The following is a 17,378-nucleotide window of genomic DNA, read 5'->3' as shown; positions in this document are numbered from 1 at the left end:
TGAATTTTCAAAGACAACTTTTGATCTTCATCCATCCATGATTCGAATAAAGAACATTCACTTTATGGCCTGCAGCAGGATACAAGTTGTACTTTGCTAGCTTTTGGTTAAAGCAATAAACATATTATTTGAATTTTAGAAAAGACAATTTGAAAACATACTATATTTAGGATTTAGTCTTGAAGTTATAAGAATAACTAGTGTTTTTTGCTGTTGCTGCATCTTTTAGTGTTCATGTGCAAAGAATGACGTGATCAGAGTTGTCACTGGGAACATTTAGTTTTTCATGCAAAGTATTTTTGGGCGGCTCTTATTTGGAAGAACATGGCATGGAATATAAATCGTAATTTCTTAGACTACTTCTTTTATGTTAAAAGGTCACAAATTATAATTATTTGGATGCTGTTTCTGCAGTTAGTCTCTGCAAAAATGGAGAAGGTGAGTGCAAACTGGTAAGGCCAAAGCATTTCTCAAGGTGGTAGTTTGGCTTAGGGTTTTCATCATTTAATGTAGCTGTGTCTTTTCAGAGACTCAGGAACTAAATGATTTAATTCTAATTAGGATCTGTACACATTTATGAATGAGAAGTCAGGTATCTTCCGGTACACACAGTCTTTCTGTTACATGTTGTGTTTGCATGTAGCTCATACTATGTGAGAGTTTCCATGAAAGCAGATGGATATAGTTCCATTCAGTCTATCTCTAGTATACAAAGCTATTTTGTGTTGTCAATAAAAATCATAAATTCTTTACATTACTGAGCTTTATTTCCAGCCAAGGAGTAGTACATGAAAGTCTTACAGGATTTTTAATTGCTATGTTTTTTTTAAGTCTCCATTTGGAGTGTGTGTGTGTATCTCTTTCTGGCCCTGACTCTACTGGAAGATTTAGTGAAACGTGCTTTTCCAAGCAGGTCATTCTGATGAGCAGGTTACGGGGAGTAATGGATTTGGGAGAGGTTGAATCTCAAATGTTAATGACATTGTTTTGATACACAGTAGTATACTGCGTTGTCAAGGAGGAGTACGTACTTCTGATGAGGTCCTTCTGTTGTACATCCTGTAATATGGAATGAAAGCCTGTCCGACATAAATGTTTTATGGTGTTTCAGGCTTTAACTGGTACTGCGATGAGAAGCGTGACTGGGTCCTTAAATCCCAGTCATTTGAGAGAGGTGGAGAGAAAACACCCTTCATAACTTACTGTCACAAGATTGTAAGATAAAACTTAGAGTAGTAGCAGTCATGCTCTACGGCTGCCTATCAATACCATGGTTTTGTTCTTGCCCTCCTGGCTGTAGCTGTGTCTCTCTCTTCCAAGCTCTGCATTGCATATAAGGTCAGGGGGTCAAAATTTTTATATTTTCAGTTTGCTAGTCTGAGCCTTCAATCCCAACCTCCCTCCCCCAAGCTTTTAATACCCTAATAACCACTTTTCCACGTATGCTTTCATGAAACTTGATTACAGTTTTTCATAACCTCTGCTTTCATCAGTTAACTATCTTCAGCCAGGGAAGTCAAGCTTTGATTCAGTGATATCTTTGTACTAACAAAATACAAGGACACTTATTTCCATGTTAATGTGCTTTCCAAACTCTGGAATTTTCCTGTATTTGCTTGGCAATTTTCTGGGGTCTGTGCTCTTTAATAATACTGTGATGCTTGTGTCCCCTACCCCCTGAATCTCTTTCTCTAGAAACTCCTCGTATTCTCCTTTATTTTGAGAGTTGGTAGGTATTATGTCCTATTGAAAGGCAGCAGTTCTATTCTTAACACAATCTCGGAACGTAGAAAGAAAACATTGAGCTGTTTGCCACGAATTTTACTTAAATGGATTTTGATTGGGGGGGGAAATGTGATTATCTTCAGATCATTCAGGAATTTAAGTAAAAATACTATGCTTTGGTAATTTTGGAAAGCTCTGTGTAAACTTTTAAAGCCTGTTGTTTTTTTGGTCTACAAAAGTAGGGGCTTCTGTAGGCTATGGGATGTATAAGCCTGGGCCAGGCTTGCTTTTACAGCGCCTGGCCATGTAGCGTCAGGTAGCGTAATGAGACTTGACTGGTCTGACTCAAGACGATTGCAACCCGCACCTCTGCTCCTTCCCACAAAAAATGTATTTTTTTAATCTGTCAGTATTGCTCTTTTGTAATGAGGACTGATATAAGTAATCAGTCCTTTTCTGTATGTAAGGTATGTTTGAAGTAAGGGTGATGTGCTAGGCTGTTGCCTAGGTTGGTGTAGACCAAAGCCTAGAGTAAACACTGGTTTAGAGCATTACATGGAAACTGCGTAGGCTTAGATGCTGCCATATGAGTTCTTGGTCTAGATTTTATATTCTAAAAGAGACTTAAGAGTCTTGAGGAGAAGACTGTCTCTCTCCATGGGACAGTTAGCATAACTGTGGCTTGTGGTGAAAATAAATAACACGTTAGGCAGCTGGCACTCTGCACCTATGTTTTCCTATCCATACTCTGTGGTTTAGTGTTTTTTGCATTCAGGGCAGACTACAGCGAAGCTTGTTTGATGAATTGCAGTTTGTCTCGTGAGTATGATACTTTGAGAATAAAAGCAATGCCTTATCATTAGGTGGCTTCTTTCTGATTCAATAAGCAAGCCTTCCATTATATATTAGTTTTAGAAACAAGATATGGGGAGGGTGTGTGTGTGTGTATATATCTACACATATATATAAAAAATATAGAGCACCCTGAATAGGTACAATGGAATCCTAGTTATACAAACAAAAAGTGAGAATCTAAGTAGTTCTGTATTCAGTGTTAATGATCTTTATTTCGTTTGAAAGGTTGACCTTTGCAGGGCCTTTTCTTCTGAAGTAAAGAATAGGCTGATCTGTTTCTCCCACAGCTGGAAGGGCAGGGGGAAATTTGGTTGATCATCTTTTTTTTTTTTTCAGCAAGACTATCACAGGGAATGATAGGGCCAGTTGCTAAGATTGCAAAGGACTGTGCGGCCCCAGGCATCTTTAACTATGTGTGAAGACTGATTCTGTTTAATGCAAAAAAAAATATGAAATGCCTAAGTTTAGACCAAACACTGATTCAGGTCAGGAAAAATGGGATCCTTCCCATTGACTTAAAACAGATACGTGAGACTTTTGTATGATGGTTCATATAAATCAAAGTGAATGGGCATTAGATTACACATTCATCATTATGATTATCACTTGAACTGCTTAGCATGTGTAACCTGGTAAGCATTTGCCAGTATTGCATTTATCTGTAAAGACAGTATTAGAACATTATATTCTGAATTTTATTTAATTTATTGTGGTGGTCTAAAGCTCTACAACTTGAAGAGTTTGAGGCAGAACGATAAATGATCAAGAGCGTGCACATTCTGCATGGGAAATCCATGCAGTGTGTGTGGTTTTTTACATCTGTTGATCTAGTTACTCAGATAGAAAGCATGCTTTTTACTGCAATAAGAATCTATTTAAAATTCTATTTTTAAGTCAATATAAACCAATTTAAAATATCTTCTGTTAGATATGTAAATGCTTTCTTGTGGACAAAAGCATTCTGCCCACCCAATTGTGTAACTTCAGCTTAAGCCAGTTTGCTGTTTCCAGCCTCTTAATTGTTCTGTAATCTATGAGTACAAAGAATTAAATGTGTCCAGTCTCGAACATTTGGTTAATTTCATTGTGCTCAGGAAGATGGTTTACAGTTTGGGTCTTGGGATGTGGAGCTGGGACTTTGGCCTGTTGACAGTTATTTTAAAGGTTGAATTCTGTTAGAACCTGTTGCCTCTGCTAACAAGATTTTCCTAAAGAAAGACTCAAGAACACTGTATAGCATCCAAATAAGAGACTGAGGCGTTGTCTTTAAGCATTTAAAATAATTTTAAGATCCGTTGAAGGGACACGTCTGGTCAGATGGGTGGGGGGTCACTCTTCAGAACTGAAAGATCTAGAGAAACCTGACGATTTGAGGTATGGTCAAGGATTTAGCAGAGCTGCTGCAGAAAATGTGAATTATTGAGAAGAGATTGAAAACATTGTGTATTTTTGCGGGCCAGCTCTCCTCCCTTTGCCTGTTGCAGCTCCTGAATGGGTGAAAAGATCCGACGGTACATGTATGTGGAGAGAACGTATGGACTGTGGTATGATACGAGTGTACATTCGTATGTGAGGTTGATGTCTGGTGGGACAGCGATACTGCCCAGGTTTGTGATGTTACCTGCTCCTGTGAGAAGGGCTGCAGGTCTGTCAGGGTCACAAGTGGAGTACCTCACCTGAAAGACTGATGTTGGGATATACAGTCAAATATATCTCATTTCATTTTACTAGTCTTTTATGCGTAAGTAGCTCTAGGAAGGCCTGGTAAGTGTGGAATGACTGTTTTTTCTTTCCATTTGTGTTTTAAATTAGACCAGTCACTAGTTTTGTTATTGGATTTTCATATATCTTATACAGCCATTCCTACTGCTTGTCGTCCTGTGCTCTCCCTGCTTTTGCATTACTGTGGGCTCAGGATCTGCGCTTGATTTAAAGTCAATAAAAATCTCTATCAGAGCTTCTGTTAGTGTTGAAAGTCTCTAATCATTTAGGATATTTTTTTGGCAGATGAGCTTAGGAAAGCCGATCCTAAATGTGACCGTGATTTTTTAGGGGAAAAAAATCCACTTTTTTCATTGTTAGTGGAAACCGTAGATGAGAACCTCAAAGAGGAACACCGAGGGGCATCCTGTGTGGGTTGTCCACAGCATATTTGGTCAAGAAAAGAAACAGTTTAAGGAATGTGACATGCGGTTCTTGATGCAGAAAAAAGCTTCGGTATGCCTAATACATTGGAAAACATTTGTTCAAGAGCACGTCTTCCTTGTGCAAAATTTGCCCCTGTAGTATTATTAAGGTCAGTATCCACGTAGGTTATCTCATACATACTGAACGTGATGCCCGAGGTTAGCTTTGGCTTGTAAAAGCAACTTTAAGGAATGTTTTGTCTGGTCCTGTTAAAAAGCGTCTATATGAATTGTTTGCTTAGAAACTTATTTACTCCTGTTCTTCCTGGACTCGTCTTCAGTTCCTGATTAAAAAACAACAGTTGTAAATGAAACATTGTGTCCTGTTTAACAAGTAAAGTTTGTGGAAATAATCCTCACATGTTTACATATACTCATTGACTGATTCTCTTTTTAAGTGAATTGGCATTAATTTTAAGGTAAATGTTTTCTGTTCTGGATGTTTAGGCAGACTTTTCTATTCTTTACTAAACCTCAGTGTGAAAAACTGTGTTGTCAATTTTGTGAGAATAATGACTATGTTGTATTGTTAACTGAGGAGTATTAGAGTGAGTCTGTGATTCAGGGAGGAGTTATCAAAATGCTGTCTCATAAAAATCAAATAAACTCAGCTTGTGGATCAAGTGGGCAAGTTCTCGTGTCCCTGTAGTTCTTTGAATGTCCTGGCTTGAATCTTTACTACGAAAAAGGTCTCTGCACTTCATCGTGTGTTGGCATGTTCACCGAGAATCAGTATTCCTCTTCTGTATTAGTACTTGATAGCTTTTTCATTAATCCTTCAAAAGTACTGGACTGCTTAATGGAGTCGGAATAAAAAGAATGCATTTTCAGAAAGTCTTCCGGTGTGTGATGTTTGCTTTCTGCGTTTCACTTAAGTATTAATCAATTAACTGATTTTGATTCTAGTCACTTCTCAGGTTAGATCTCAGCGATACGTGGATGGATAATGTACTCTGTAAATTAGGTGTGAAACGGTTGGAGAAACGCACAAGCTGGTGCTGTGCAGAGCCAAGTCAGGTTTGGCCTGGCTTTACTTTAGCTTGCATATGTTACCTTGTGAATGCAGGGCAGCCTGGCAAGGCTAATGCTGAGCTGGAGCTAATCAGCTGTCCTGGGTCTAAGTTGGTCCTGTAGAAAACTGCTCAGATGTTCATTTTCTACCTGCACGTTTGTGTCCGTTTTGTTGCTTGAGGTGTCTGTCATCTGGGCTATCCTATCCTGCTGTTCGAGGGGATGGAGAGGCGACTCGGTCTCTTTTCGCTGGTCGTGTTGTAGCACAGCTTTGCGATGCTAAGCCTCGTTTGATGAACGTCACCGTTGCAGGTTTTGCAAGTGGAAGAGTCTTTAGCTCGATGGTTTCCTGAAGGATGTGTTGTGAGGAGGTGGTGGTGGTTCCGCGGCTGGTGGGAGGCTCGCGCCGATACCCGCTCCCAAAGGAGCGTCGCGAGGAGGTGAACGCCCCAGCTACCAGCAAACTCCTGTGGCTTCTGCCCATCCCATCGTCCAGCAGCCAGATTCATTGCACAGCACCTAGTTGTTTGTCCAGGTGAAGGAGGAAGGAAGCAGGTTATTTGGGAAACCACTTCTCATCCTTAGCTTCTCTTTAAGCAGTTTAACTCTTAGTGGCTACTACTTTAAAATTTTTACATTCAGCTCGCTTTTGCTATCAACTGCAGCTTTCTTGATGCCTTAATAAAAGTGTGCGTGGGATTACTTTTTAAGTATTGCTTGGCTGTCCTGGAATGAAGGTTTTCTTCTAAACTTCTAAAATTATGAGTTGGTAGTAGTGAGCCACAGGCCATCAAGTGCCACAGTTTTGCTTATGAATAGGACCAGAAAGTATTTCAACAAAAATTTTTTACCAACTACCTTTAAAGATTCTGCCTAAAAATTTAAGCTTACAGTTTATGATATTACATAGATAGTGAAGAATAATTAACTAGTGTTTCTTGTGTGTCATATTATTTCAAAATTAGATTTATTATAGGCATATTATGATAGGCAGCATTGCAACTTGGAGTGGCTGTTCCCTGGAAGTGAACGTCTGCTGAAGATGTTCAGTGTGATCCGTGGTGGAACTGAACTGGATGTAATTAATTGTTTATTGAAAAAAATCTGCTTATCTGCTATGTGAACAATGGAAAAAGAGAGCAAGTCATCAGAAGTAAAGGTACAGCTGCCTCCACTCTTCTGGTAAAGAATCCTCAACTCCTGAAAACCCAATCTTGGCAGATAGTAGATGCCAAGGATGGAGAACTGGGGCTTGTGTAGTCTCTACTTAGTTAAGCTCTCCCTAAAGTTCTTTTGCCCACTCTGAAATAATTTCATTGTGAATTTATCTTAGCCCTAGCATTCATCTGTTCAGCAACCTGTAAGTTCTGCTCAAGCTGTGAGTTTGCACCCTCTGTTTGAGGGTGAGGTTGCTGGCTTTGTTTTTTTTTTTTTTTTTTTTTTAATATTACGAGCATTTTATATAATGATGTTCCTGTCATGCTTTTGGCCATGAATCAGCAAAGCGTTTATGTGCATGCTTTAATTGAAGCGTGGAGTTGTCTCGCTGTGCAAATGTTGAAGTCAGTGAGACTATTAATTAAAATTAAGTATCTGCCTAAGTGCTTTTTCTAAAAATGAGTTGCTTCATAACAGCTTTGGGCTATATTTGGGGAGGAGGGGTTTGTTTTTCTAAAACTTTGAAAAAAGGCATATAATTCTTTCTGAATTGTATGATGATAAAACGTAGCAGCAATACCAGAGGGCAGAATGTTCACGGGATGGAGTGTGAACTTTCTGCCTCGTAAGATGTTACCTAAGCTGCTATTTATTTATTTTTAAACAGAATAAAACTATTACGGTTTTAATGTTGTGCTGAGGGTGGTGTCAAGGAAAACATCAGGAAAAAGTTACTGCTTAAGCTACTCCTGTAGTGGAAGCACACAAGTTATAGGAAGCAGTCAGTTTATCATCTTGCTTACTGAGTCCCTGGTTACAACTCCGTTTTTCTTCCATCGAGTAAAACCTTGCATCAGTTAGTTAAAGTCAGTGCTTCTCAGCGTGAGAGTTTTTAGCTAGTCGTGGTGTGTCATTTATATTTTCTATCTGTAGTCGAAGGCATTAAAAGTATTTCCAGGGAATACTGAGCTGTGTTTTTTTGCTGTACATATTAGACAATTTGCTATACAAATTTACTGTACAATTTACTTTACAAAATTATGTGGTTTATTAATTCTTGCAGCACCTTGGTGAAATAGCGTACTTTTATCTCCTAAGTCTGGCTCTTTACCAGACTCACTTTATCATGCTTGCCTGTTACCTTTTTTTTTCAGCTTTCTTTTAAAAAGAGACTTCTTTTTACAAGCCCCAGTATTCTCCACCTGCAGCAAACCAATAAATTAATAGCGGAGGGAGGAAGTCCCTGGGAACACAGAAAAGAGAAATGTGTTTCAAGCTGCTTGTACTGTCAGATTGGTGATTGCACCTCTGCTGTCTCTGCTTGCAACACTGATTTTTAAGATCTTTCAGACGTGCCTTTTTGCAGGTATGTATATAAAGCACTGACCACATTCTTATGCAGGAAATGGTCAGAGACCTTAATGCATGTGATGCGAGCTGGGAAGAAGCATCGTTTGCCTGAGGTCATACAGATATTTGAAGTCAGATGCAGAATTAGAGCACAGGTGTTTTCTGACCAGAAGATGATACTTCTGAGGTGCTTCAGCACGATGGATGTCGATATCCCCACGCTGTTGGTTTTTTACTGCTGCAGTTCTTAGTCTTTATCATTAGCATTTATCATTCTTTTATTAGCAGTAGAAACTGACACTCGCACTTGCATGCGAATACAGTACAGATTCTTGCTGAAAATCACACGGTTGTTTCTAAAAATGGGCTCAGAAGGTTCCTATTTTAAGTCATTAATTAATACTGTGGGGGGAGGGAGTTGCATTTGTTTAGTGTCAGTGCTAAAAGTTTCTGTAAAGCCTTGTCACGTGAACACAAGGTAAAATTTACATTGTTTGGGGGAAAAATACCAATGTTGCCATCTTTACTATGAGCACATCAGTTGCTCTTTATTGCTTTTTAAATTTGATTTCATTGTAGTGTGGCGAGCTTTTCAATAAACATAGTGGTTTCATTTATATAACACTAGAATTATTGTTAATGCACAGTTTCATACTGCGAATTACGTATGTAATATTGTGTCCGGTGGGATCCTGTATCAAAAAATTTGCATAGTTATAGTGCTAGTGACATCGTATCTCATACAAAGAACCTAGGGACCTGATACAATATCAGTAAAACTGTCTCATAGGTATGATTCAAACAGTTTTATTAGCAACATATGGGGTATGAAGGAGCCACAGAGGGTAGTTTTGAGTGTAAGGGTGCTGGCCTATCTTTTTCAGCCTGTAATTATATCAGTCCTCTTCTATGGCATTATTTGTTGCTGCTCTGGGATTGCTGAAAAATAACTACTAATATGGTGACACAAAGGATCAGAATAAATTATAATTGTTGACTTTACGAGAAATTCATTGGCAAAAAGGCTTACTATCCTAAGCTCGGATGTCATTTCTAGTTCAGCTTCGGAGCTAAGCCACATATATGAAATAATATCTTTTTGAAAGTCTTAGGGTTTTCTGGCAACCTTACCCTGTGGTATTGGATGCTTTTGTGATCTGACAGATACAAGGAAGAAACTTCTTTTGGCTGCATTTTAGTTTTTCATCTTAAGCTAGGAGAGTGCATTTTCTTTAATTAATGCTAGGATATTGAACTCTTGTTCCCCAAATGGAACACATTATAATTAGTCATCTTCAAATAAAGAATACCTCATTTAAATGTTTTGACATTAAAAACTAGCGAAAATATAACTAGAAGATTACAGTAGTGCTCCGTTTAGTTGTACTTCTTAAAATCATGATACATATATATAAAAATAATTTTTACATGTTGTAAAAATAATGGAAGTTTGGCGGCTTAATGTTTCTGCTAATTGGCTAACTGAAGAGCCACAGTGTATACATAGATACTAGAGAAAAGTACTATTTGACTACTTCCCTGATAACTTTTAAAAATGCTTGTGTTGTTAAAAACACTGGGCTGAGCAATGTCTCTTTGCAGAACAGCTTGTGTAGGGAATTAGGATGGTTACATTTTACTCAGAATTACCTCTGAATTCTTTTACTCCGCATTGAGGTTCAGCATGGAAAAAAACTAGAGTCTGGGGGACAGAACTGGTGAAGATTAGCAGGAGATCTGTGAGGATGGGTCATCTGTGCCTCTGCAGTGCTGGGGCCTCTGTGCTGCTTCACTGATGTGGAAACATCTTTTCATCCGTTTTTCTCCATTCCGTTTCCATTGTTTCAGTGTAGACCCATACTACACTTGTAGAAATTTGATCTGGAAGGGATCCTGAGAATTGTTCATCTCTTGTCTTCAGGTAGGATGAAACTTGTTTGAATCGTTCTTGATTTACTTAAATATATATTAAAAAAAATAGTAAAATGACATAATTTGGAATTTAATTGCTAAACTTCTTTCTTAGGGTTCAAGCTCTCCATCAAAAGTGGCAGTTCAGTTAAGATACATTAAAATTCTAGTATTTGCTTGCAACACCTCCCAGAGCTCGGCGTTACTTGCTAAGTTTTTCAAGTGTGTACTCTGCAAGCCATCAATGAAAATACTGAAGCATACTAGACCGAAGACGGATTCCTGCCTGTTTCCAGTGTTCTGCCATTCTCATAGCAAACTACTGGTTCTTACTCCCACAGGGCAGTTTTGCATCCTCTGATGTTCCCGCATCTTAGTGGTATAACCTCGATTATATTTTTTTATGTTTTCTACAATGTTGTGTGAAAAAAAACCTCACTGAGGTCAAGATGCATTTCTTGTCAAAGGGGAAAATTAGGATTAGTTTGATGTGACTTTTTGGGTTTTTCCCCTCCCCCCTGACAAATCTTTACTGGCCAGTCCTCTAGGTGTGTACAAATAGGTTGTTTAATCACTTGTTTTGGTAACCTGTTGGTATGGAAGTAAGGATTACTTGTCTGTCATTCTCATTTCTCCATTTTCTTCTCTTTTGGAGTAAGTTTTGTTTGTGCTAGCACTTCATGTCTTTGGGAGCTTTTCTGACTTCCATGAGCTTTTGAAGATAATTGCAGGTGATTCAGGAGCGATTTCAACTAGTTCCCTTAGTATTCAATAGTAAAAGACCTCAGACTTTGCCAGTTTGAATTTATGTTTTGAAAATCATCCTATTTCTACCCTATCTCGTTGAAAACTTGGGTTGGAAACTCTCTCACAAGTTCACCGCTGTTGAGAATCTTAAGTTCTTCTGTGCAGACTGAAGTAAAAAAAAGTATTAAACCTTGTCATTTTGAGAAATAAGTAGAAACATGTAATCTAACTTGCAGTCGAGAAGTGGACAGATACCAACTTTTAGATCTGTAAACATCACAATCTTCTGATCTTTGTATCTAATGCAGCTAGTCCTCTGGCTCCAAGGCAACCATCTACAGGGGGAAATGGTCATTTTCAGTGTGTCTCACAAAGTCAGCTCTTTCTATTAAGACATCATTAAGCATAAACTTTTTAAACTGTTTTAATGGTTTTTTTTTTCCTTTTTAATGTAATTTTGCTTTTTACACACTTTATTATAGTGTTTTCTCCTTTCCCATATCATTTTTTGTTTGGAGTAGGAAGTTCACACCCACTTTGCTAAAGATGGTAAAGGAGTGATTTCTGAAATTAACTATTAAATAAAAAAATTATATAAACAGATCTGGACATCACATCATAGGGACTTGAGAACTGTGTCAGGAGCCTCTAGAACCACTCATGTTAATTATTGCATATCTTGTAATTGTGTTTATTTCAAAGTGCTGGAAGACTTCCAAAAAGTTTCTGTGTTTAAAAGGGCAAAAAGGATGTCGCAGTGGATTTAGCCCAGGACAAAATAAAGTAAAGGTTAACTTGGACTTCTGTCAGTGAAGGCTTAAAAGCTAAAAAAAAATAATAAAAAAAAAATTAATGCTGATCACTATGGTTTCGTGATAGAAGGCTTTGTGAGACAAAGCTGATGTATTTTTTTTAATAGGATTTTGTGTCTGGCCTATATTGCTATATTTAACTAATTTACTTTAAAGCATTAAATCATTGCAACACAATATTTTGATATAAAAACTTGAATTATATGTAGCTGAGACACAGAAAAGATTAAAAATGCCCTGTTGCTTAGAGTGTAACTTTTGGGATGAGAAAGACCCACGTCTAGTGGGTCTCCCATGTGTTTGTGGCCTAGTTGCACTTAATCAGCGGTTTTGTTGGTGATTTAGTTTTTGGTGCTTTATTTTTGAGATGATGCAAAGAATACGGGAGAAATATATCCACAGTTAGTCATGTAGTTCAGTCATCAAAATACAGTAAAACTGTAGTTGGTACAGAAAACTTAGGCTGGGAAAACCCATTTTGAGAATACGGGCGTGATACGAGGAGAGGCAGGGAGAGCTGGGACATTTACCCTCGAGATGAGTAGGCTGAGGGGCACCAACTGAAATACAGGAAATTCCGTTTAAACACGGAAAGAAGTTTTTCACCGTGAGTGGTCAAATGTTGGCACAAGTTGCCCAGAGGGGCTGTGGAGTCTCCATCTGTGGAGATACTCAGAACTTGAGGTAGACCTGGGGAACCTGCTGTGGTTGACCCTGGTTTGAGCAGAGGGTTTGGATGAGTTTGGACTCTGGAGGTCCGCTCCAACCTCATCCATCCCGATTCTGTGACTCGAGGGGAGGGCTTGGAGGTGTGATTATCTGTGGTGACTATGATGCCATGGCAAAAGGGCTAGTGCAGTCTTTCCATGTACAAAAGAGACCATGAAGTAGACAAACACGTAAAATCTCGACATTAACTTACACAGCACTGCAAGACTGCCATTAGTATATTGTCTTGAATTCTGGTGGGGTGGGGTGTTTCCCTGATGTGCTTAGAATGGTAATGGTGGCCATCTCCTGTAGAGAGGACCTTTAGTGGCAGGTCAGGTTGATGGGATCTTGGAGGAGAGGAGGCAAGGCTCACCTGGCTCCTCTGCTATAGGATTTGATGAAGTGTGAAGTAAACAAACCTAGCTACTCTTGATGATCAATGGGCACAGGTGATTGTGGACTCTGCTGTCTTTTGCCTTTAGCTCAAGTGTAGTCTTTTTTTGCAGACAGTGTTAGACTAAGGAGTGTATTTGGAATAAATATTTGGGTGATGTAGTATTGGGTGGTATTTTGTTGGAGGGTCTTAGCCTAAAACAGTTGGGAAGTTAGACCAGATGAGCTCATACACTTTTTTCTTTTCTCCCCCTAACTCTATTCAGATTTAAGAACACTTACAATTGGGAAAATTGCACTTTATCATCTGTCCATTGGACTGAAGCAGATAGAACGGATGGGAAAAAGTACTGCTCGTCACTGAGATCCATAGACAAGATTCCCAAACTGCTTTGTTGAAGACATCTAAAGCAGCACAGCCTGGTATTTTACTGCTCCCAGTTTTGAATGAAGGTAATAATACTTCTGATAAATCATGTGTTTCTTAGATGAAAAAGGGAAAGTGTGTGTTCTGCCTGTCAACCAGGGAACTACACAAGACACAGGGTTTAAGTGGCTCATGGCCAATAATTCAGTGTAGAGTCGGGGTCCTGGGCTCCCTGCTTTTGCAATATGTTGTCTCTCTTTGTGGGTCACTGTGTCCATGCAGAGTATCATTAATTCCAGAGCAGATTCATTAGTTCGGCTTCATCCTACACTTTGTGGGGGGATACTCGTTTGTGAAGGTGCTACCTTTCAGAAGATCATTATGGGATCAAGTTAAAGAACTTTTCTTATTTCTCTGTGTGATGCTTGTTTGAGCAGACAGCAGGGACTCTACGATAAGGACGTCAGTGTGTGCAATCTGGGGACTACCTTTCTTCATCTGCCTTGGTTGTGTGGTGGCACTAACTGGCTCCGTAAAGAAAAGGAGACTTGATTGCCTTTTGTGCCCAGCTCAGTGGGTATAGCCTTCTTGGTGTTAGTAGGTGTCTACTAATGATTTTTACTGTGCTTGCCTTGAAATGATGGTACAGTTCACTTTGTGCTTCCAGTGTTTGGTAAGTCTGGTAAGGTTACAGGTTTTGGGAATCAAAGGAATTTTTCCTTCAAGGCAAGATTAGCGACATACTTGCTGACTTCTCTTTTTCTCCTTTTTAATCAAAAACTGGATTCACATGGTTGCAACAGAGGTGAGAAATGTTAAGATCACGAATGAGGTATGTCTGTTAACAATTGTGCTGTACTTGTAATTCACGTAGACCGGCTTCATATGGCTGTACATGAGAGACAGACCTAAGAGATGGGTGGGCCCTACAGCAAAATAGGAAGAGGTGACCAAAAATGTTTGGCCGTTCAGATATATATTTTCTATTTACCATCCCACCTTCTCCCCTCCCAAAATCAAAATATGTGGAATTCCACTGTACAGACTAGTGGTAGCCAACAGTGAATTGAGACTATATTTTATACTTTTGGTAGGGAAAATTAGTTTTCCTCACACTGAGAATTAATAAATTTGGTTGTATCTTCAAGTGTAAAAGACTTATTTGTGCATTAAAACCATAATGAAAATCTGATAACTTTTTTGTGAATTTTGCGTGTGGTGGACATATCAGTCAGTATTTTAAGGGAGGGATCCCCCCTCCCCAATGTCTCTAACACTTAAACCAGCTGGGATTGCCTCTTCTAAGGGAAGGCCTCATATTTCACCTTCACAGCTTCTATGCATGTAAAACTGCTCTAAGCCTGGTCTGTTTAAGGAAACAAGCCGGTGTGACGTAGCGTGTGTCAGTGCCGTTCCTTCTCCTTTCCTCTTTCTATTCCAATAACTTCTGAACTCATCAGGCAACTTGTACTAAATTTGACAGAAGAGTAACAAGCGTAAAGTTTTTTTTAAGCTCCAATGTGTTACATTAAAATATGTGGTCAAGTAACAAAAAGACAATATTATGGGCTGCAACGAGGGAAGGGCTGCAGTGTACGCTCTTATTGAGGTAGCACAGAATTCCAGTATTTCCTAGATTGTGTTGCTTATATTGACACACATTTCTTCTGGTGTCCCAATTGATTTGTGTATTCAACTCTGAGGCATCAGAACTGTGTTAGCACTGTAATTGTCTGTCATAACATTATCAGAGGTCTCCATTGCATGGAGATTGTTCGAACATTTAGAGTCCGTTTATTCTAATGAAGTTTTTATTGGCTTGTTTGATGCTTGTGATACTCTTTTCCTCCCTCATCTTGCCATTTCCTTATAGTAGTTATTTTTGTTCCTAGCATCTAGGTCTTTCAGGGCATTTTGCTTTATAAATTCTAGAAAGTATCTTGTTAAGAAGCTGTTTTTCAGCTGCTTTTTATTGTAAACATGCGGGCTTTTCCCTATCATTCTTCACTTAGTCTCAATAATAATAATAATAAAAAGAATATTATAAAACTATCAGTTGAGTAGTCTGGAGTCTTTAGGGAGTAAGCAAATTGTATAAAACCAACTTTTTTCATATTTTAAAATTTTATGGGGTGCAATCAATTAATAGTATGTCATTCTCAGTGTAACGTAGGAAAGACTTGCCTAATTTGATTGTTTTCAGTGGCAGCCAGCGAGATGGCAAAACCGTAAGAAAAAGTTGTTGAAAAAGTAGAGTTTTTGGAAAGCCTAGTTCGAGTAGTGCATTTTCCTTTAGGTATTGCCAAAGAGTGGAAACATTGAAGAAGAGCTTTCGTTTACTACATATCTGCAATTTGTAGGTGGTATTACTGTCCACGATGGTTGGGGAAGGTATCATGCCCACAGCTTGGGCATGTAGGTGCATCTCTTCCAGGCAGATGACATACATGAGATTGAGGAAAGGGGTTGAAGACATAAATCATAACTTACTACAGGAAATAACAGACTTTCGGTGATTCACATGAAATCAAATGCCGAGGACTATATATGTTTAAGTCATGAATTCATTTATGATTAATGTTTTAATTATTTGTCTGTGTCGTAAACTCTGCCATGTTTCAAATTTAATTAAATTTGAGATACAGGAGTAAACAACAAACTCCAGGCACTTCACTTGTTCCACAAATTGCTTACAACCACCACGATGCTTTCTCCGTGAGGGGTTTTGCCAGACACTAAAGGCCTGTAATGCCTCTGAGGCTGCTTCTTGCACAGAGGAGCAGGGCCCACAGTAGCCTCGTGAGTTAGGCAGAGATGAAAGTCACATAAACTTAAAGTAGTGTCATCTTGTGGTATGTATCAGCAGGTGGGAGAGGATAGGTAGCCCAGTCCCTGTTCAGAGCTGGGGAGAAACAGCCTCATGGAGGAAGAACAGCATCTCTCTCGCCTCCGATGCAATCCGCAAGTGAGTGAACTTGATATGATGGGGGGGGGAAGAAATGCTAGTTCACACAAGTATTACATGTTGTGTATTTTTTTACCATAAACTGTAAAAATTGTGTATGTTGTGAAGACAGAACTATGATTAACACTATACAGGATAAGATTTTCAAAAGTTTTTGAGAGTCTTTGCTGAACTGCCATCTTCAGAAATGATTTAAACATTTAGGTACCCAAGTCTCATTGTAACTCCATGAGATTTTCAGCTTCTCCTTTTGATAATGTGGCTCCAAGTTACTTAGGTATTTTTTCTAAAATACTTTCATTGTGCTCAATTTCATATGGTGTAGAGCATAGGTGAAGGATGTGCACTGAAATACTACTAGCACACACAAAACAATAGTGAGTCCAAGGGGAGGTGGGCGTTTATTGGGGTGAGTGGAGATTAGACGGAGACCACCAGTGCCACTCCGAGGTGACCAACTTCCAGTTTCTCATTTGTTTGCATCAGGCATATACTGGGTAGGTAAGCACAACCTGTCCGTCTGTAACTTGTTTCAAGCTTCAGTGTGCAGTTAAGTGGCTCCGTAAATGTTAGTGATTTCCACATGTAGGCTTTGATATACAAGTGGTGGTGTTAAATGTAAAAGAAAATTTAGGGTGCGTCTCAGCTGTTGGCTCCTTTGCTGCGCTGCGGTGGTAGTAAAAATGCGGGTTCTGCAGGTTGCAGAATTATAAAGGTGACAGTTGTGTTCTTGGCTGCTCAGGTCTAGAAGGACAAGTGCCTCCAAGGACTGTCCTCCCCTGTGGACTTCTCCCAACTACCTCTTTCCTACACAAGCCCTTCCCACTGTACCTTCTGAGCATTCAGCTTGTTCCCATCCCCTCTGGAAAGGCAGTGGGATGAAGCTGGAGTGCTGATGACTGGCTAGGTTGTGGGGTGCAGCTGTGCACTCTATCTGATGCATTTTTATTGTTTGAAGGCAATTCCTTCTAACCTCGTACATTATTCTTGTGTGGTCAGTTGCCCTTTTCACAAAGGACACGCAACTATGCTTTAAATAGAATGCATTTCACTTTTAACAAGGCCACTTTTCACAAGTAAAAGCCTAATGGAAGCCTAGCTGGTGAAGTAAGAATTTTTTGAAATTATTGGAGGCTTAAAAATGATGAAGCTTAATTTAAAAGCAGGGAAAATTCCAAAGTCTTCCT

General features: G+C 39.1%; 1 protein-coding gene across 14 annotated transcripts in view; it reads left to right on the top strand.

Annotated features, from left to right (window-relative positions):
• GTDC1 (glycosyltransferase like domain containing 1) overlaps positions 1-17,378 on the top strand; it is a 186,860-nt gene that overhangs the window by 14,755 nt on the left and 154,727 nt on the right. For 12 of the 14 annotated variants that reach the window (XR_003923803.2, XR_003923802.2, XR_003923800.2 and 9 more), the window contains one exon: positions 13,126-13,312. The exons of 1 other annotated variant lie outside the window; for it this stretch is intronic. The gene's annotated coding sequence lies outside the window, so the exon portion shown is untranslated. Of the gene's footprint in view, positions 1-450; positions 4,113-13,125; positions 13,313-17,378 lie in introns of those variants that run through there. One more of the 14 variants, XM_041124132.1, reaches the window with a different exon arrangement.

The sequence above is a fragment of the Aquila chrysaetos genome, chromosome 6 (assembly GCF_900496995.4).
Source record: "Aquila chrysaetos chrysaetos chromosome 6, bAquChr1.4, whole genome shotgun sequence".
In the NCBI taxonomy this organism is placed as follows: Eukaryota; Metazoa; Chordata; class Aves; order Accipitriformes; family Accipitridae; genus Aquila; species Aquila chrysaetos.
This window is presented reverse-complemented; position numbering and strand designations above follow the sequence as displayed.